Raw genomic sequence first — 20,581 nt, 5'->3', positions numbered from 1 at the left:
CTGTAAGCGCACCTCACCGGCTCGACTTCCTTCCCTGTTCGAGAACCCAAACGTACGTCGGAGGATGGCAGATTTGTGGCGTTCAAAAGAAAAGACAGAAACGAACAATCGGACCTCAGTCCTGTACTTGTCAGAAGGCGAGCACCGGCCCGAGAGCATCAGCCCTGCGTCTGGGGACTTTAGACCTTGTTCAACTAAGATACACGGTAACTTTCAAGAATAGCCCCCAAAAAAAGACGCAGCATGATTCCAGATCTTAAGAAAGAAAAACACAGAATAGGAAGAAAGTTTCAAACAGAACTCAGGGGTGCCTGTGGGGCTCAGTCGGTTAAGCATCACGCTCTTGATTTCCGCTCAGGTCGTGACCTCAGCGTTGTGAGACTGAGTCCCACGTCAGGCTCTACGCCTAGCGTGGAACATACTTGAGCTTCTCTCCCTCTGCTCCCCCCTCCATGCTCTCTCTCTAAAATAAATAAATAAAGTTTAAAAAAAAAGAATTCAGTTAATCTAAAGATACTAATGCAAGAAAGAAAAAAAAAGCCAAAAACAAAATACATGGCACAAATAGAAATAAAAAAGTAAAATAGAATCGAAGACTAAATACATCAAGAATTACAATAAATATATGTGAACCAAAAGTTGAAAGTTACAAAACATAGAGTGTCAGGTAAGATTTTTCAAAAATCCAGCAATCTATGTAGGTACATCTAAAGCAAAAGAACTTAGAAAGGTTGAAAATAACAGCACCAAAATGGTATTCCAAGCAAATTTTCACTAGAAGAAAGTTGGTTTGGCCATATTAAGATGAGACAATATAAGGCTTAAGATAAAGAGCATTAAAGAATTAAAAAGAGATAACTGTGTAATGACATAAGATTTAATTATCCCCAAATTATAATAACACAATTCTAAATATATAGGCACCTAATGAAATATGTTTAAAATATAGAGTATAAATTGATAAAAACTACAAGGAGAAATTGACAAATCTACCACCTTTATCTATGACTGGTGAGCCAAGCAGACAAAACTCAACAAATTTCAAAGAAGAGTATTACAAAAACTACATTCTGACCACAATGAAAGTAGATAGAAGTTAATTTAAAATTTCTATAGATTGGGTGCCTGGGTGGCTGTCTGTTAAGCATCTGACTTCAGCTCAGGTCATGATCCCAAGAGTCCTGGGATGGAGTCCCACATCAGGCTCCCTGCTCATCAGGGAGTCTGCTTCTCCCTCTGCCTCTGTCCCACCCCCCACATTTGCACACAAGTGCTCTCTCTCTGTCAAATAAATAAAATCTTTAAAAATAAGAAAAAATAAAATTTCCATAGATTTTGAAATTAAATAACATGCTTTTTAAATAATTCACGAGTCAAAGAAGAAACCATAATAAAAACTTACATTTTATGATTTAATGATAATGAAAACAGTATCTATCAAAACTTGTGGGATGGGTGCCTGGTTGGCTCAGGTGGCAGAGCCCACGGTCATGAGTTCAAGCCCCATGTTGGGCACAGAGCATATTTAAACAAAGAAAGAAAAACAAGAAAATGAAAAAACCACAAGGGATATGAAACATAGTGCTCCAAGGGAATCTTATTGCCTTAGATGCTTTTTATATAAGGGGAGAAGGCTAAAAATTAATCAACTAAGCACAAAAACTAAGCAGAAAACAAACAATAAACTCAAAGAAAGTGGAAGGAAAGAGATAATTTTAAGGGCAGAAACAGAAATAGAAAACGAAATAGAAAACCAAGATACAACAGAGAAAATCAACAAAGCCAAAAGTTGGTTCTGTGAAAAGGCCAATAAAAATAACCTCCACAATGATTTATCTAAGAAAAGAAATAATAGAAGATATAGATAAATAATTCATCAGTCAGTTTTCAGTGTAATGCGCTGTGGTAACTGACAAAATCCCAAATCTCATTTTTTTTCCTACTGCATATGTCATCTACAGACCTATTGTCAGACTTTCCTCCACACGTCCTCTCCGTCCTGGGACCCCCAGGCACAGACATGCCATCTTTGTGGAAGAAAGATCAACAGAGCCAGGGCAAACACACAGGATATCTTTTTAGGTTTCTGCTTGGATAGATGTCATCTTGACTACAGTGACTGTCAGCTGGGTGGGTACACAAGAGGCACTCCACATGGCAATAGGTGGGGATGTCTGGTCCTCTTCCAAGAAGGGGAGCCAATATTGAGGGAACACCGTCTACTACAAGCAATATTGTAAGTGAAAAAGAAGAAATTAACTGCAAACACAGGAGAGATTGAGAAGAGAACATCCCAACAACGACATGCCAATAAGTGTTAAACTTAGACGAAATGGGAAAATTCCAAGAAACATATTACTTAAACCACTTCAAGGAGAAATAAGATATCTAAGCACTCACATAAGTATTAACCGAATTACAGCAGTATTGTGAGATCTGCCCGCGGGGCGCTCACGGGGCTCAGCCGGCCCACGGGGCAGCTCTGGCTCTTGTGCTGGAGCTTCAACCTGGGCTGAGTTTACTTTAACAATAAAAATACATAAATAAATGTCTTCCCACGAAGACAACGTCCATCCCTTACAGTTTTATACGTGAATTCTACCGAAAGTTGAAGGGAGAGAGCATTCCAATCTTACTCAAATTCTTCCAGAGGACATATAAATGGAACACTCCTTGTATCATTCCTTGAGTCTTAAAACACAGATGAAGGCAAAATGAGAAAGGGAAATCACAAGCCCATGTTGTTCATTAATACGAATGCAAAAATCCTACACAGCATATAAGCTGAGCACAAAGGCATATAAGATTGGTCATACTTTATGGTCGAGTAGTTTATCCTAAGAATGCAAGGACAGGGCGCCCTGGTGGCTCAGTCAGTTAAGCATTTGCCTTTGGCTCAGGTCATGGTCCCAGGAGTCCTGGGATCAAGCTGAGTGTCGGGCTCCCTACTCAGCAGAGAGCCTGATTCTCCCTCTCCCTCCCCCCGCTCCTGCTTGCTCTCTCAAATACATAAAATCTTAAAAAAAAAAAAAAAAAGAATGCAAGGATAATTTAATAGTAGGAAGTCTATAAATGGCATTTACCAAATTAATATATTAAAGGGTGAGAAAAATATGATCATCTCAATGGCCAAAGGATAAATTTGATTAAATTCAATGTCCATTCAAAATAAAGAATTAAAAAGAAACAAAATAAAGAATTTTCAGTAAACTAAGAAAAAGAGGACCCTTCTTTCACAAAAGGGATTTACAAAAAGCCTGTAAAAATTCTGCTCTAAATTTATGTACCAAAAAACCTAAAAAATAATTCTAAACTTCCTTTTCAAAATCAGGATCAAGTAAAGTGCCCAAGTGAAGAACGTCAAGAAGACATCACCATCTCTACTGACGTTATACTAGAGGTCCTAACCAGTGCTATACTTTAAGGAAAATAAAAAGCAAAATGACTGGAACTGACATTATTTTCATACAATAATTGTTTATACAGAAAACCCCAATCAACAAATTATTAGAAAGAACAAATTACTAAAACCATTGACAAACTGTTCTATCCAGCCACAATTTACAAACTCCTACTTATTTCTACTTTATCTATAAACTATTACAAAGTGTCAATTTAAAGGGTATCACTTACAATGGCAAAAAAAGTACAAAGTATCTAGGAATAAACGCAACACAAAATGTGTAAGAGCTGGAAACAGAAAACAACAAACCTTTACTTGGAAGACATTAATGAAGACCCAATAAAAAGATAGCTATCCCTTGCTTATGAATCTGAAGACTCAGAATCATAAAGATATGAATTCTACCCAAACTGATCTGTATATTCAATGCAACGCCAATTAAAATCCCAACAGGCCCAGTGCATATGTCTGTGTGACTTGACAAGCTTGCTCTAAAATACGTACGGAAAAACACAGAATCAAGAATAGCCCAAATACAAAATGAAGAAGAAACTTAAGGAAGATTCGCCCTACTAAATAATCAAGACCTTTTCTGCAGCTACGGTGATTGAACGGTGTGGTGTGGATACTAAGTAAGCTATCCTCCTTGTGCAGAGAACAGACTAAGCAGTTTAGAGAAATACAGCCATACGTGAATGGAGCGTTACTATATGACCAAGCTGACATGACAATTAGTTGGGAAAAGTGGGGCTAGTGAAAAAAATAAACCTGGGTTGGGGGGAGAGACATTTGTGTGTAGAAAGTAAAACCACAAATTAAATTCCAGAGAGCATAAGAATTCAAATGTCAAAAGCAAAACTAAATATTTTTAGAAGAGTAAGCTAATATAGATTAGGATGAGGGGAAAAAAACTAGTTTATAAACTCGAAGTTAACGACATGAATTTATCAAGATAGGAGGTGAAAAAACAAGGCACATATGAAAGAAACTTGCAACACATCTACTGAATTGTAGTATTCAGTACAATCCAGTAAAAAAAAAAAAAAGAGCAAATGACACGAAGTGGGTATCATAAAAGTGAGCCAACGATGGCCTCTGCATATTGGCCCCCAGTTTACTCGTTTCCGGGCAGCACATTGGGGCCTGTCAGTTCCATGCCTGCCAGTAAGTACCAAGCGCACATTTTTACACATCCGGTTGTTTTAGACACGGCCCCAACAAGCAGACTTTTCGCCACTTACGGCCGCCAGTCTGTAGTGCATACTTCTCCAACTGCGCCCAACACCTGCTCGTCACAGGGTAAACCCCGTGGTTATGAGGCTGCCACACTGAGGCTGCCCTTGGGAGCTTTCTGACCCAGAGACTTCCCGCTGGGCTGTGGCCCAAGGTCACCTAACCATCTGGGGACTTCCTTGCCCTCCTTCTCTTCTGGATGCAGGTGGGGGGGGGGAGTGTCCCTGGATGGTCCAGTTCTGGGAGGGACTTCCCACTACAAATCTGTCGAAGCCCACCCAGAGAAAGCCCGCATGTGTTACTGCCATCTCGGGGCACATCTTCTTCCTTCACGAGCCCTGAAATCCCCGCAGCCCGACACTGACACTTCAGCGAAGGAAGATGCAGATGCCCAGAGAATACACCAGATGCGTAACCTTGGGGACATGCCTATAAGGCTGCGGTGAGACACCATCTAACCCCCATCTCACTGCCCCAAAACGAGAAGTCTGGGGCAGCAGGGAAGACACGGACGTTGGCAGAAGCGCAAGCCGGCACAGCCGCTTTGAACAAAGGAGTGACAGATCACAGCACGTCCAACACGGACACCGCCGAGGCCCACCCGTCGCACTGCAGGGAAGCACACCCCGGGGCAGTGGTTGTGCAGGAGCACCGAGAGGCAGTGTTCCCAACAGCAGCGCCGTCGGAAACAGCGGAAAGACGAGAAATCGCGCAGACGTCCAGCCGCTGGCGAGCGGGTGAGGACACGCTCGCGGGGCAGTGACAAGAAAGAAATGCAAGGAACCATCTTGGGTCTGCGCGTCTGTGCCCCCAAGGTCCCCATGTTGAAGCCCAACGACGTAGCGGCAGGAGGTGCTCGCGCTCACGAGCGGGGCTGGGCACGGGAAGGTGGGAGGCCCCGGCGAGGCTCCCCGGGCTGTCGAGCCCCGGACTACGGCTGTCGCTCAGGTGGTGACGGCAGGACCTCGGGACGAGCCCCGCGGGGACGCTGCGGCGGGGACTCCGCGTGGAGCCGGCCTCCCCGTCTCTGCCCGCCGCGCCCGGAGGCCGATCAGTGACCAACGAGCACACGGAGCGCCGAGAGCAACGAGTCCGCTGTCCCCTGCGGAGGCGGCCGGAGCGGAGCCGGACACCCGCCTGCGAACGTCGGGGCGCGGCCAGCAGCGAGCAGCCGCCCGGCCGCGTCCCTTGCTCGGAGCCCGGCGGGGCTCAGCGCGTGCGGTCGGACGGGGAGGCCCGGCGGACGGGCTGTCCACCGACGCCTCCTTCTGGGGCAGCCGGGAGCGCGGGGCGCAGCGCGGGCGCCGTAGCTCAGGCGCGAGAGCGCGGCGGTCGGTCCCCGCCCGAGCCCCTGGCAACCCCGCGCTGCGGCGGAACGAGCCGTCCGAGCGCCACGGCCCGGGGACGAGGCCCCTGCGCCCCGGCCCGAGCGCGTCAGGAGCGGCCGCGGACTCCCCAGCCGCCTCCCCAGCCCAGCACCCGGGCCCCAGCGAGCCCCGACGGCAGCCGCAGCGAGAGCCGCGCCGCCGCCAGGCGGACAAAAGAGGCGGCGGTCACGTGGGGCCGCCCACGCCTGGCGCGCCGTGACGTCAGCACCCGGCGACCCGGCCATTGATTCCCGGCGGCGGCGGCGGCGGCGGCGGCGGCGGCGGCGGCTACGTGGTGGGGCGGGCGGGGAGGGTCCGCGGCCGTGGCAGCCTCTGGGGTCGGGCCGTGGCCCGGAGGACCAGCGCAGCCGGTAAGGAGGTAGTTTCCTTCTCCGCACCCGCTTCCCCACCGGAGCCGCTGAGGGAGAGGGACGCGGGGAGTGCGCGCCGGGGGAGGGGGGGGTGCGTGCGCGTGCGTCCGGGTGCGTGCGCGCGGGCCCGGGCGCGCCGGGTGCGCGCGCGGAAGCTCGGGCGCGCGTGCCACCGGCGCCTAGCGGCTCGGTACCACCGGCGCTGCTGCCCTGGGCGCGGACCGCGGCCGGACGCGGGGCTCCCGGGGCTGGTCCGGGGCCGCGCCGCCCCGCGCCTCCGCGCCGGGACCGCCTGCGCCCGCTCCGCAGCCCCGGGGCAGCCCGCGCGCCCTGCGTGCCTCTCGCGGGGAAGGCGTGGGCGTCCGCCGCGGACCGCCGGCTGCGGGTCGCGGCCACCGCGCGGTGCCCCGGCCGGGCCCTGCTGCAGGAGGCCTAGTTGCGTCACCGCCCGGCCCTGCGCCCTGCGTCCGCTCGGCGGCTTCTCGGGCCGCGTCGGAGGGTAAGCCTGCCGCAGGTGCCGCGCGTGATGTCGGACGCGGGGGCTCGCCTTTCCGCCGGGGATACCTGTCCCTGGGCGCGGGGGAGTCCCCGCAGGCGCTGGGCCGAGGCGGCGGAGCCTGGAATGCCCAGCAAGCGGACCCGCGCGCGCAGGCCCGTGCTGCTGCCGGGAAGGGAGGCCGGGGAGGTCACGGGCAGCGCAGGACGCAGGGGCGTCTGAGCGGACGAGCGACGCTGCCAGCTTCTCGCCTTGCCAAAGAAGGCTCGTTCCCATCGCTCCCGAGCCCCCGAAATACCTTCCTCGTTGTCGAAACAGTCTCGCGCTCGCTGTATGGGAGGCGGAGGAGTAGGAGTGGAACCGGGCATGGACTTTGGAGTCAGGTCTGCGGTTTGCCGTCTGTGTAACATTCAGTGAGTTATTTAACTCCTCCTCGGCCTTGCTGACCAAATGAGGGTCGTTACATCTACCTGGCAGGGGTATTGTCAGAATTTGAAGTGTCCAGCTGTGACTAGTAAGGGTACGGGACCCAGACGCTTGAACTTGCTCTCTCGCTGAAGGCTGCCCGTGGGTACAGCCGATGGAGAAGGGGGGAACTTTTTGCTATTTGAGTCTTTGCTATTTTGCCAGATGTGATGAAGCCGACTTGGGGGGGGGGTAGTAGGCGGAGGAATCTCAAAATCCATAATCTCTCCACTAAAGACCTCATAAAATTTTAGAACTGGAAAGAGACTAAGGCCTCACTTAATTATAGCTTCTGTTTATTGAGCACTTGCTATGTGCCTGACACTGTACAGAACACTTTACATCAGTGCGCCTGGGAGGCTCAGTTGGTTGAGCGTCTGCCTTCAGCTCAGGTCACGATCCCAGGGTCCCAATCGAGTCCCACATCAGGCTCCCTGCTCAGTGGGGTCTGCTTCTCCCTCTGACCGCCCCCCCCCCCCCGTGGTTTCTCTTTCTCATTCTCTCTCAAATAAACAAAAAATAATAACAAAAAAGAACACTTTACATCCACTAATTTAAAACCTTTCTCAACTCCGTGCAATAAATAAGCATATCCCCACTGTTGAGATGCAGAAGTCTCGGCCAAAATCCCGGCCCTAGTCAGTGGCAGAACTGGAACTGGAACCCAAGCTTCTCAGGCTTGTTATTTCTCAGTGACTAGAGTCCTAGCCACGTGAACCTGGGGTCACAGGACAAGGGAGGCACAGGCAGAGCTCAGAGGGCCAGTATTTGCTGAAAGAATAATACTTCAAATTGTTCAGTGATAAATTATCTTTTATTTTACATTGTACCCAGCATTATCCAGCTGTGAACCAACATTTGGCCTTTTCACCCAGAGAAAAAGGAAAGGCTCGTGGGCACACAATGCTGGGGTCGTGGGTACACAATAGGTATTTGGTAATTATCTTCGGAAAGAATAAAAAATCTTGAGGTATCGTTATTTCTGCCAGAACGAGACCCATTGCTTAATACACAAAGGCTTCCTTAAGCTGTTCTTAGACGATAACGGTGTTATAAAGCATCTTTCTTATTCACGGATTTAGATTAGAAGGTATATTTCAGACTGGACTGCTGTTACTATCTGTGACCAGCTGATTAGAGTTTTCGTGAGAGCAGAGGGTCCGAGTCTTGTGCGTCTGTAGCCATCTCTCAAGGTCGCTACAGAACACGCAGCAGTGTGTTTTGCTTTAACATCTGTTAGCATTGGACTGTAATGGGTCTAGCTGCCTGAATTAAGTTTTCTGGAGAACACTGGGTGATTGGTGTCGGGTAAAGAGTTCAAAATGTTAAGTTTGTGGCAACATTTATTCCTTGGCTGGTGCACATTCATGAGGACGGTAAGCTGGCTTTAAACAGAGGTGTCCTTGGTGTCTGTGATCAGCTGTTCCGTGTTCTCCGAAGATGACTTAGGGCCCCAGAGTGGGTTATAGAAACTCACAGGTTTACGTTACTTATCCATGTAGACTGTAACTTATACCCCGCCCCCCCCCAGGACTGGTCACTGCTGCTTCTCTGCCCTCCCAGATGCCTCAGAGCCACCTATCTCACTGTCTTTATCAAACTTACTGGGAGAAAGTGTCCCACAACCTATCCTTCATTGCCCCTGTACCCCATCACCACCATGTACACAGTGAATCTCTTTCCGCAAAAAAAAAAAAAAAAAAAAAAAAAATGGTCTGTGCATCCAGTTGTGAATGGCAAAAACCAACAAAAAACCATTGCCCAAAAAAAGCCCCCCCCCCCCCGGCCGCCTGTGACCACTTGACTCGGAGGCCAGAGACAGGCTTCAAGTATGGCTGGATCCTGAGGCTGAAAGAATGTTGGGAAGACCTTGCCCTGCCTTTCTCTGTCCCTTTTTGGTTATTGGCCTCATTTTTTCCTGCTGCTTTCTCTAGACATGCTGAAAAAGCTGAGCCCCGGCTGCCCCAAGCCGGTGACTGTAGGTCCTCATCCACATTGTAGACTAATGACAGCGGTATCACTAGAGACAGGGATCCCGTGGCCGGCCAGGGCTGCGTCACAGGCCCAGTCCTACCCCTCCGTCACCCAACGGGGTGACCACTGCGTGTGCGTGTGCATGCACACGCCCTTAGCCCACCTCTCTGAGGCCCTTCCAAAGCCTTCTGACTGGAGCGAACTGCCCTGGTTTTGTGTGTCCGTTGAGTTGTTACTGTGTTGTGGCTCTGACCCTGAGCCTCCTAACGCTTCCCGTGTGGCAGCTGCAGCCACCCTTCCCCCCCAGTTTCATCCGACTGACTGCCTCCCGGGAGCCGTCCGGGACCCCCATCAGTGAGTTAGGCCCCTTCTCTCCTGTTTGTGGGTAAACACCCGGACCGAACCCTGCTGTAGAGCCGAGCACTCCCAGCCTGGGTTGACGTTATTCCTCCTCTTAAAGTACGTGAACCAGCTGATACCTGTGGTCTGTTGGAACGTCAGCTTTGTGAAAGTAATGAGGGAAAGAATTTTGTTTCTCTAGGACCTAGGACAGTGCCTGCACGCATTTGTGCTTAATAAATGTTTATTAAATGAATGAATGACGATCTGCCCACAGGGAGAAAACGCTGATGTCATGTTGGCGAGGACTCCAGTCTGTACGACAGACCACGTTCTCACTGTGAATTCTGTAACCCGGTACCGCGGGCCCGCCCTGGAAAGGCAGAGGCACTCCACAGGTCCCTGCGGAGGCCAAGACTCAGGCCCCACGGAGCAGCCACGTGGAAATGCTTCCCTCCATGCTTAGCCCTTTCTGAACCATGACCGTTTGTGTGTGGAGGTTCTTCCCATGGTTTGAGTCTGTTTCCTGGGGTATTTATTTTTAAAACATTTATTTGAGCACCTACAGTGTACCAGGCACTGGTCTAAGCCTTTTATAAATAACTCATTCTTCAGCTAGAGTTTTGGGAATAAGGGTTGTGAACTTTAAAACTTCTTTTTTCTCCTTAAATACCAAAACACTCAAGAAAGTCTCAAAATTCCCAATTAGAGGGACTCCTGGCTAGCTGGGTCAGAGGAGCAGCAACTCTTAATCTCGGGATGCAGGGGGCGGGGGGTTCTAGCTCCATGTTGGGTGTAGAGATTACCTAAAATCTTTGAAAAAAAAATCCCAGTTAGAAAATTCCATGAGCATTGAGACCCCTCTGTGCAGCCCCTCTCACCCCCCAGAGGTGTGCGCCTCCTTCCGGGGGAGGAGTTAGTGCGGCCATTGAAGAAGTGAAATTAGATTTATGTACCCAGGTGTGTATACACGGTACGGACATAAGATCTTGCCATGTGTCTGGTCGTCTGGTTGTCACCCAAGTGCCTCCATGCTCTGCATGCCCAGCCACACGCCTTCTCTCCCCTCCCGTGGCCTGGGTGCCTCCACTGCACCTACCACTGGTCCCGGGGACACAGAGCCACCCAGCCAGGGGCATGGGGGCGGCCATCAGGACAGGGTTGCTCAGGTGCTGGTCATCCTGTCCAGGGAGGGCCCCGTGCCTCGCAGAGCACATCCGTCCTCCTCCGGGGTTGCTGTGCCTTTCCTCCCAGTAACCTGCCCATGCCACACCCACTCCCTTTTGTTTCTTCTTTTAACACAGACCAGTAGTTCTGGTAGGGTGGAGATTTGGGGGAGGGGACTAGTGTGTAAGCCCATACTTAACCTCCACCTGCTGTGGTGCGCCTGGCAGGCCAGGTCCTGACACACCTCCAGAAAAGTGAGTCCCCACGTCCACTGCCATGCCCAGCGCTCCTGGTGCCTATCCCAGCCTGCCCACCCCAGGGCTGGTAATTTACCTAAAAAAGGAAAAGCTTCACTACATTGTCTGGCTTTAATTTGCATCTTCTGTTATAATTAAGTTTGAAATCTTTTTGCATGTGCTTACCATTTTTTTTCTATTTTTTAAATTTTCAGTTATTTCTCTATTCACCTAATTGCATTTAAGTTATTTTTTTAATAAATTACACAAATGCCCTAAAAAGCTGAATATTTGCTCATGATAAAAACGAACAACTTTATTTGCTGTGAATATTTTTCTAATTTGTTGTTTGCCATATACTTTTGGCTTTTTCATTAAACATACAAAACCTATTTTTCATTATTCTGTAGACAAATTTTGTACTTTTTGATTTCTTGCTTTGCTTGTAAGCTTTAAAATGTTTTTTCTTCATTCTGTATTCTAGTATCTTATGTTTTGCTTTTTTATTACCTTAAAATGCTAATATTCAGTTCTATTTCTAATTTTAAAATATTTGATGAAAATATTGTGTAATGTTTTAAATAAAATCAGTTTGAATTAGATGAAGGTCTATGCTTTATTTTATATTACACTAGTGTATGTATCATATATTTTTCCATTTTAAAGTAACTTATTAACATGTCAAAGCCTGTTGTATGTAGCTGAGGTTGAAATATATGTGTGAATCTCATAATTGTATGTTCTTAGCTGCACGGGCAGCGTTTATCTGCGGCCGCCGGTCGGCTCTAAGAAGCTCTCTCGTCCCACCGGCAACTCCTCGGTGTGTAGCCAAGACGATGAGTTTAGCCCCTTCCAATTCCTCATCCCACTCTTTCCCTAAAGCTCTTTTTTATTATGATATAATTGTGTACAGTAGACAACAAATGTTCCAATGAATACTGACAAATACATACCCATTTAATCACCATCCAGATCAGGAAAATAGAACATTTCCATCGCCCCAGAAAGGTCCTTCCTGCCCCTCCCTGGTCATCCCTGTCCCCAGAACTTTGCCGTCCCCACGGACTGGCTGTGCTGCTCTAAAACCTCACGTAAGGGGGATCCTACGACCCGCACTGCTCTCGCCCTCTGCGTGGACACACATCAGTGTCCGCACGCGCCATGGGACGGACCTTCGGTTTGTTTCCAGCTTAGGGCTTTCAGGAGAAAAGCTCTGAATATTTTTTTCATTTTTATTGAGGTCTAAAGGACATACCATGAAATTTACTGTCTTAGCATTTTCAAGCGTACAGGGCCGTCGTGTCACCTCCATCCACACTGTGAAGCATCCAGAACTTCCTCTCTTGCAAATCCCAAACTACCATTAGGCGGCGGCTCCCCCTCCCCGTCGTACCCTGCTCTGTGCGCGTCCGCATGCACAGCCCCTTGTGGCCATGTCTCGGTGTCTTCCGTGCTACGTGCCCGGGAGCGCGGGTGCCGGTCTGAGCGCGGTCCTGTGCTTAGCCTCGGGAGGAAGTGGCAGCCTCCGAACGGCGACTCCGTTTTGCGCTGCCGCCAGCAGCGTGTGAGAGTTCCAGTTGCTCCATGTCCTACCCTGTTGAGAGACTGGGACTTTGTTCATTTTAGCTCTCCTGGCAGCTGGGAGGTGGTGTGGCGTCTGACGGTGCTACCGCGCTGATGTTTTAACCGTTTATTTCCACGGCTGCTTCCGTGACCAGGCTCTGAGCTTCTTAAGGGCAAGTTTCATGCCGTTTGCAGTTACCTTTTCATTCTTACTGACTCCCCCTATTTTGGGGGTGATAGATACTTTCCAACAGAAAACTTGAAAATTGTAGGAGACTAAGAAATGAGTGAAAGTCCTGGTAATCCAACCCATCCTTCCACGTCGGCGTCTTTTACGCACGCGGTGCCGTGTTGCTCGCACCATGGGCTCGTGGGTTCTGGCCTTGGTTGACTCAGCCCCTCCGCAGTGTCCCAGCCCGCCCTGCACTCTGTCATCTCAGGGCATCGCCTGGCCATGGCAAGGGACCTTTGCCACGAGAAACCCAGACGGCTTGTTGTGTGTTCTTGGCCAAAACTGTCCCATGTCACGGCCAAGAAAAGCGGAATTGCCGGGGGGAGGTCATTAGACTCAGCACGGTCCGCCCTCTAGATCTGGGGAGCGAGTCTGGCCTCAGGGAGGCGGGCTGTCTCCGGGAGGAAGGGTAATTGTGGGGCCGGTGGTCAGCAAGCCCTGCTCCTTCTGTATGTTGTCTTCCGAAGCGAAAACTGTTCTGTTCACTTACTATGATTTAAACATTTGCCACGGCGTTAACTCTGTAAATACCACTTTTGTGTGTTGTAGAATCCATGGCTCTTCCAGAAGCCACATGACCATGTCTCCAGCCGGAGACATTAAAGCTGTTTTCAGTTTTTTCCCTGTTGTAAACCATGCTATAGCCAACATGACTTTTCATACTGGATTTCAAATTCTCTTCCCCAAGGTAGATTTTTAGGATTTTACTATTATGTTTATCAATCATGACTAGTAATAGGATTATTAATCATGACTAGTAATAGGGTTATATATTTTTTTAAAGATTTTATTTATTTATTTGTCAGACAGAGATCACAAGCAGGCAGAGAGGCAGGCAGAGAGAGAGGGGGAAGCAGGCTCCCCGCTGAGCAGAGAGCCCGATGCGGGGCTCGATCCCAGGAGCCTGGGATCATGACCTGAGCTGAAGGCAGAGGCTTACCCCACTGAGCCACCCAGGCGCCCCTAAATTACATTATTATTAATAATTGTTGTTGACTATTAACTGAGGTTACGAACATTTAAGGCATTTGACACACAACGTCCAGCTACCTTAATAAAACTGGAAGCCATCACTGGTCTTACCACCAGTGTAGTAGAGTGTCTGCGTCTCCTCCTCCCTCCTTGTTTCCTTTCCCCCGCCTCTTTCTTTGATCCAGTCATTGGTGTGTACTCACCCCACAGATGTTTGCTGAGCACCTTCCATTGCCAGAGCACTGAGCTGGGTCACGGGCGTATGAGGCTCGCGTGCTCAGGACAGACAGACATTATGAGTAATCAAACGATCGTGCAAACGTGTAGCTTTAAGTAGCGATAAAGACTACAAAGAAAGCTCTCCTACAGTTATGGGAACTGTAAATTTTATATGCCTTCTGCCCTCTGGCATAGGGACCGGGCTTGAGGAGGAAACAGTGTGTGACTGCGCTTTTTCAAGGCGGCAAGAGTGCTCTGTGGCCCTTGGACAAACAGAATGGAACGTGACTTTTGTGAAGTCTGATGAGCAGATGTTTGGCGGGGAAGTGGTGCATGCAGCACACCTTGTTAGGACCTTGGGCCTTTATCCAAAGACCAGTGGGGTAGCTGTAACGGGTTCAAGGACAGGAGATGGCGGTGACCGGATCATATTTGAGAACATTCTGGGTAGGGCCAGAGCGGATTCCTAGAGTCCAAGGCTAAATTGTGAAGGTTTGCATCACGTCCCCAAGCCAACACTGAGTAATCTCATTTTGCATTGCCAATTTTGTGAATGGCGACATAGACCGTACTATGTCATTGCTTATTGGTATGGTTGAATGTTTTCCCAAGTGTTTCACAGGCTGTCATACTTGTGTGTGTGCGAGTGTCTTGTTATTGGCCGCGGTTCCAGCAGGGACAGCTCAGTGTCGTGGCCCAGGGCACCTGCTTTGGAGCCAGAATGCCTGAGTCGGAATCCTGGCTCTGGGAGCTGCTGGTGGTATTACCTTGAGCAACCTCTGTGGCTTTGGTCTGCTTCAGTTTCCCCTTCTGCAGCATGGGGTCCGCAGTAGTGTCCCTCTCTCCCCAGTGACGTGGGATGAAAGGCTGGAGCACGGCGCCGGCCCCGTGAGCTCTGCGTCTGTTCACGCCGTCTCGTTTAAGTAGCTGATGTACATGTATGTTTATGAGCTCGGCCTCGCCTGTGTGTTGTAACAGTGGCTCCCTCCCTGTTTTTTTTAATACATTTTAAAACGTATTTTCAAACAATGTCATATTTTTTGAAATACAAAACTTCTCTGCAGTGAACAGATGTCCTTCTCCTTTCTGATGTCTTCCGTTGCTATGAAGTAAGTCATACATACTGACTTTGTTTCTTAGTGTTTTTATTTAAATACAGATAATCCTTTAATCCATTTGTAATTTATTCTGGCTTATTAATATAAGGCAAGGCTCTAAATAGATTTTTCCCCCCAAAAAGCCAACGAATTGGCTGAGCTCCATGTTTTGACACACCCTTCCTCCCCTCACTGCTGCTGTTGGCTTCCTTCCTGCCGCCCTACCAGACATTGGACCCGCACACACACCAGGTCTGTTTAGGGAATGTGGTTCTGCTCTGTCGGTCTGTAACTCCATTCTTGTTTGATACCAGGACGGCCGTGAATTAATTAGTGTAACTGTCTTCTTTCCGGTCACTTGGTCAGATAGCCGCTCCTTACTGCTCTAACCTCATCAGAAATCGTGGTAAACCGTTCCTGCATTCGGCTCTCGAGGGCATCCAGAAACTGTCCTGCTGTCGCGTGTGGGGTGGGCGCACCTTCTGTCTCAGACTTCTTCAGAAATTTATACTTCTCCCCACGTAGGCTGCGCATGGCCCTTGAAATTATTCCTGGATGTTTCTCTCCCCTTTTTTAAAAAATGTTTTATTTGCTCTTAAAAATACATTATTTTTGTTCTACATATTAGGAAGAAGTCGTGTTTTGTATAGTTTTCTTATATCCAGCCATATTCCTTGACTGCCCTTGGTTTCTAAAAGTTTTTCATTCTGCAATCAATTTGAGTTTTGATATTATCTGCACATAATCTGTTGTGGGTTTTTTTTTACTTTTATCTCATGTTTGTTTTCCATTATATGCTAGAATTTCTAAAACAATTTTGATACCATATTTCTTTCATTCCAAGACAGTTGAGCACAGAACATGCTACTGATTCAATAGTAGTTTTGGGGGGCTACCACATGAAATGTACCACACGTTGTAATTCACATTTTAGTATCAGAAATGTTAGAGGTGCGTCTTAGAACTGAAGAAATAAAATAACAGTAGTAATGGCAGCCCTCCGTATTTTCTCATTCTAGTGGGAATGCCTAACTAGTTTTAGATAGGATATTGGCTGTTGGCTTGTTGTTCTATTTTTTCAGATGAAACAAAGTATGCTAATTCTGCTGGATGGTGACGGGAAAGGTGCGCTGTTGGCTTAGCTAGCAAGTGGAGCTAGGGCCACGCACACGTCCTCTCCGACAGCTGGTCTGTGTCCGCCTTCTGCCCCGGGTGCCCTGGATCCGCAGATCCCTGGCTACAGGGCAAGGGCTCTGCTTGTTTTGCAGTGGGAGCTCCCAGACCATCCCTGACCATCAAGGACCGGATTCATTCCCCAGAGCTGCGGGACAAATCACCGCAGATCCGGCAGAGTTCCAGAGGCCAGAGATCCAAAATTTCTGCCGCTGGGCCAAAGTCACGGTGTCACAGGGCTGGGCTCCCACCAGGGGCTCTCGGCGAGAACCCCTTCCAGTTTCTGGGGGCTGCCTACGTTGCTTGCCTTGTGTCTGCATCACTCCTGTCTGCAAGGTCAGCCTCCTCAGCTCTCTCTCCACTCACCGGCTCCTACTGTGTGTAGCTGGTATGTTTGTGAACTTGTCAATGCTGAAGAAAATGCTTTTAAAGACCTATGTTAGGAATAGCAAAAGCCTTTTTCGTTCCCTTTTTGAATAACACTGTGGACACCTGGAAATGCTCTAGTTCAGGGTCCCGAAAGTGCACTGAGTTCTGCGGGAGTCCCGCAGCCTCCACCCCTCCTGCTGTCCCCAGTGTCCTCCTCAGTCTCTAGCTCTAGGCAGCTGGGAGAGGAGACGGGCAGAGCACATTTCTTCTAAGACTGTTATGAAGACAGCATTAAAAACTGCTCAGTTAAGACTAGAGAGCTAAAAGAAAAGAGTAAAGTCAGCATATCACTTATTTAGTAAACTGGTCATTCAAGGAATTGGCCGTTTGGGAAACGGCTGTTCAGCACTTGGCTATTGGGGACGTCAGGCTGCTCACCCGGGAACAGTGCAGGGCTGAGGGCAGAGGCTGAGCCTGCCTAGCCCAGGGCCTCACCTGCCCTCTGCCTCCTGCAGACCATGGAGATGGGACATTACGCCTGCAGGAAGCTGGGACTAAGCCCATCCACTTGGGCCCCAGGGATGAAGAGAAGACGAGAGAGATGGGAGGTCCCCCCTTCGGACCCTGGCTCCGAGGAGCCCCAGTGTGGGCCAGTAGCCAGACCAGAAAGCAGTCATGCGCCCTGTGCCCGGCGAGCCTCACAAAGGAGAGGCAGATTAAGAGAGTCCGGACTTGATGCATAAAGTCACAAGAAGGTCATCTTGTGGGGTTCTAGAAGACTAAATGTGTGTTGATGGTTTGAACTTCCGTGTGAAGTATTTAGCACTGGCCTGACAGCCAGTGTTCTTACATGGTTCGGATGTTATTGCTCACACCGTATCTTTCACGTACGGTAACACTTGCTCTCAGCTAAAAGTTGGCAAATACCACTCTTCTTTCATTTACTGGACACTTTTGATTGGGTACAGGGGTTCCTGCCGTTGGAGGGGCTGTTGGAGACCTCTGTGTCTTCTCGAGTCCTGGAGGCGTCTCTTACCATAGCTTCCGAAGCCAGTCTGGTGACCAGCCCCCGGCGTCAGCGCAGACACAGCCACAGAGCGCGGCGCGGCCATCGGGTGAGTCACCAGCCCGCGTGCAGGAAGCCTCAGGGGCTGTCAGAGCAAGTGGGCTCGTTGCAGGAGGCCCCTGAGAGTGCCGAGACGGTGTTCACGCGGCTGCCGCAGTAGCCGTTCCAGTGAAGCAATAGATCTAGTGACAAAGGACTGAGGGGACCGACAGCAGAGGCAGGTAGTGCGGGCGCGCCCCGCGGCTCTGCGGTTTGCTTGTCATGGATTCACTGGGAGTGAAGAACAGGACTTTATGGGGCACCCGGGTGGCTCTGTGGGTTCACCATCTGCCTTCGGCACAGGTCATGATCCCGGGGTCCTGGGAGTGAGCGCCGCATCGGGCTCCCTGCTCAGCGGGGAGCCTGCTTCTCCCTCTCCCTCTGCTGTTCCCCTGCTTGTGCTCTCTCGCTCTGTCAAATAAATAAATAAATAAATAAAACCTTAAAAAAAAAAAAAAGAACAGGAGTTTATTCTTGTGCCTGCCCTGTTCTGAAATGATGCCCAGTAGTTAAAAGTAACTTAGCAATTTGTTACTTTTTTAATAACACGTTGCGAGTTAAGTAGCAAACACTTGTAGGCAGGACGTTCTTGAGGCATCCCTGCTCTGAGCAAATATTGAAGGAGTTTGCAGACGTCTGCTTTCCAGAAGGGACGTAGATGGTTCCGCTTGGCATAGCCCGAACGTGCGTAAGGTCTGGCTGTAGGAGACACCGGGGTCGGAGGACCGTTGTCAATATGCACGCCGTCCGGTTATACGTGAGTAAATGAATCGTTTCAAAGCCAGACTAACGTTTATATTAAAAAGCAAAGATAACTGAGATTGGAAACTAAATAACGCATCCTTCCCCATGCCTGGGGGCCCCTAGTGGCGCGGAACGGAGCTGGGTAGCGCGGAGTGAGGGGCTGTTGTGCACGCACCGTATCCTGGGTGGTAACCCTGGGGTAGGCAGTTGCTGGCCAGGAGCTCTAGGTGTACACACACAGTGGAACTCAGCAAGTGGACCCTCCTGGGCCCTGGAGGGGGGCACTGCACGTTCACGGTGCCTTTATGCCCTGAGGAGGCACAGGAAAGGTCTGCACTGGCGAATTCATGGCAGAGGATTGCGGGCAGTTCATTCCCATTTTCTGATATTTTCTGATATTTTCTGCAATTGACATGTTACTTTGGGTTCATATTTTTTTTAAGTGGTCCATCCAGCTTGTTGAGTCCCTACATGAGAACAGGACGGAGAGTGACATCAGCACCTGACCACCGAGTGGGAGGCTGCAGGGTGGGGGTGGGGGGAGCCAGGTGCTGTCGGGGGCAGAGGCTGGGAGCCTGTGTCCTTACACGGCCCTCACTGACCCTCCGGAGTGCGTGTCCCCTTCTGCTGCAGCACTGCATCCCAAGTCAGGGCCAAAGGGATGTAGGTGGTGGTGGGGGCTGCGACTGAGGCTTTTCTAGACGAGCTTATAGAAGGGGCAGAGTCTGTGGGATTGTTTGGCCACAAGGCAGGAAAACAGACGTAAGACAACAGACGTAAGACCTAACACGTTTTACTTATGTGGGAAGTAGAACATAAGGAACAGGCTGGAAGGACAGTAGGGAGAGCTTGGGGCTATTTCTAACCTTTTCAGATTGTGAAGTGTAGCACATCCATGCAGAAGTGTGCATAAAGCACAAGTGTGCCACGTAGTGAACCGTGGGAACGGTAACCAGCACCCACGTTAAGAACTAGAATGTCACCCACACCCGGAACATTCCTTCCGAGTCAGAACCCCTCCTTCCTCCCTAGAGGTAGTCCCGTCCTGGGTTTGATGCAGTCAGTGCCTGCAACGGCCCCGCTGGTTTGGGACTTCATGTACTCCGGACCAGAGAGGACGCGTGTGACTTCCTCCCGTCCCCACTGTCATGTTTTGGTAATTACCCACTTTGTTGCGTGTGGTAAAGTTCTGTCACTCCTGCTGCTGTAGAATATCCCATCATCAGCATATGCCACCCTTCATCCGTTTTCCTTTTCACGGACTCTGGGATGCCTCTAGGCTGGGAGCTGTTAGGATTAAGGGAACTGAACTCTACGCACACGCAGCCACATCCGGAGGTGGAATTGCTAAGTGTGGGGCATGTGTATCGTCACACCTTCCTCCATAACGGTAAACCGGTTTCCTGTGGTGATCGGGAGCGCTCTGCCCCCGAGCGCCCACCTGGTCTGTCCCCACGGTCAAGGATGGTCAAGGTGCCTGTCGGGGATGGGCAGTAAGTCTCTGGGCTTCTGAGCATTTCCCCCAGGCAGTGAGAAGTATTGAGTGCTGTTTGGTAGGTTTGTTGATCTTTTCAGTTTCTTCCTTGGAGTTCCTGTTCTTTCTACCCAGGCTCTGTTGGCCAGCTAGCCAGTCCTCTGAAGGGCGCTGTCTGGGGGTTGTGAGGCTCTGAAACACCTGTTCCTGCCTGGAGGAGAAGACCCTCGAGGCAGATACATAACCCAGTAATTCACAGCATTTCGGCCATTGGCTGGCCTTCCCCACCAGGCTGGCGGGGGTGGGGGGGGGCGCTGTCCCCAGTGCTTTCCGCCTTCGGCAGCACTCACTAGGTGCTTTGGGAAGTTCTCTTCGGTGGCGAGTCATTTTTGGAGGATGGGGGTAAGTGCTGAGTCATGGAGAAGCACAAAATGAGGAATGGGCAACTGCACCCTGCCTCCAGCCCAGAGTGGACTGAGGCTTCCCTGGAGGTGACATCTTGATCAAGCAAGTTTTGAAAGACTGTCTCATCAAGAGTGGAAGAAGTGCGTTCCAGGCCAAGGAATAAATGTGCAAAGGGCA

The 20,581-nt window shown here is 49.8% G+C and overlaps 1 protein-coding gene across 1 annotated transcript in view; it reads left to right on the top strand.

The window, feature by feature from the left end:
* The first annotated feature begins 6,278 nt into the window (after positions 1 to 6,278).
* ADAR (adenosine deaminase RNA specific) overlaps positions 6,279 to 20,581 on the top strand; it is a 35,386-nt gene continuing 21,083 nt past the window's right edge. Inside the window, exon 1 of the mRNA XM_032844967.1 lies at positions 6,279 to 6,374. The gene's annotated coding sequence lies outside the window, so the exon portion shown is untranslated. The remainder of the gene's footprint in view (positions 6,375 to 20,581) is intronic.

Source organism: Lontra canadensis, unplaced genomic scaffold (genome assembly GCF_010015895.1).
Source record: "Lontra canadensis isolate GAN:19392208 unplaced genomic scaffold, GSC_riverotter_1.0 scaffold160, whole genome shotgun sequence".
Lineage (NCBI taxonomy): Eukaryota > Metazoa > Chordata > Mammalia > Carnivora > Mustelidae > Lontra > Lontra canadensis.
This window is presented reverse-complemented; position numbering and strand designations above follow the sequence as displayed.